Source organism: Eutrema salsugineum, unplaced genomic scaffold, assembly GCF_000478725.1.
Source record: "Eutrema salsugineum unplaced genomic scaffold, Eutsalg1_0 scaffold_6, whole genome shotgun sequence".
Lineage (NCBI taxonomy): Eukaryota > Viridiplantae > Streptophyta > Magnoliopsida > Brassicales > Brassicaceae > Eutrema > Eutrema salsugineum.
Window position 1 is genome coordinate 10,498,902 of NW_006256547.1, and position 1,218 is coordinate 10,500,119.

A 1,218-nucleotide genomic window follows, 5' to 3' on the forward strand; every position below is an offset into this window, starting at 1 on the left:
CGGAAGCTAATTGGAAATGCCACCATACATCGATTAGAGTAAACCGAAGAAGTCTAAATCGCCACCTATGAGTTTAAGAGTCTTTAGTTTGAGTCGATATGCTTTAGATGTTCTTTTAACAATTCATCCTGCATTGCATCTCTTGTGAATACTAGATTAGGTTTAGTTTAGGATCTTAACCAAAAACCCCAAATCTTTTATTAGTTTATGAGTTTGCTTACTTCCCACTTTGTTGTTTCTTGCAGATTAGACATCCTCCCTGTGGATCGACACCCTAAGTCCTATAACGTACATCTGTGCACTTGCAGACACTAGGGTTTTATAAATTTAAAACTTAAGGAAAACCAACAGGCTTGTTAAAAAACAACCCTAGGCCCGCAAGCCCATCACATCGCTTGCTACATTTAGAGGTGCCTTAGATGTCCATTCAAGACCTTCGTAGAAGGTGTTCAAGATGCATGTCTCTGTAAAACCGTGGTGAGGACATTCCCTAATGTAGCCTTTATAACGATCCCAAGCTTCATGAAAAGGTTCGCCTCCTTTTTGTTGGAACCTATAAATCTTGTCTCTAAAGAAGTTTGATCTAGAGGTGTTGTAGAAATAGTTAAGGAAGGCAGCCTTGCATTCGTCCCATGATCCGAGTGAACCAGGAGACAAAGACTTAAACCATGCATGTGCCTTATCACAAAGAGAAAATGGAAACAACTTGCACTTTATGTAATCGGCAGGAACTCCGATCGATTGCTTGGTGCTACGATTTCTTCAAGATCTTCGAGATGGTCCTTGGGGTTCTCTGATGCATCGCCATGGAACCGGTTCTGCTTGACCAATTTTATGAGCTTCGGGCTAATCTCATAGTCTACGTTGATGGATTGTAGACTAATGGGAGAACGGTTCTCATAGAAAGCATACGGAGTGTTATAATCTCTTAGAGTTAAGCGAGGAGCGTTTTGGAATCTAAACGTGCTCATCAACGTTTTGCTGGACGTGGTGGTTATCTCTAAGTCTATCTAAACCTTGCAAGTGTGTATTGTTATCGCCCATCTCTAATTTTTGTGTTTTTTTTAATTAATTAATTAATTATATTATATATATATATTTTTTTTTTCTTTCGTTTTTTAGTTTATATATATATAATTTTTATGTTAATATATATATATTTTTTATATTAGATAATAATATTTTTTAATTATATATATATAGATTTATATATTTGTT

The 1,218-nt window shown here is 36.2% G+C and overlaps 1 non-coding gene across 1 annotated transcript; it reads left to right on the plus strand.

Annotated features, from left to right (window-relative positions):
* Positions 1-469: 469 nt before the first annotated feature.
* Positions 470-580, plus strand: LOC112083696. Its single transcript, XR_002897832.1, has one exon. It is a non-coding gene; the product is annotated as a small nucleolar RNA R71 (small nucleolar RNA).
* Positions 581-1,218: the final 638 nt, after the last annotated feature.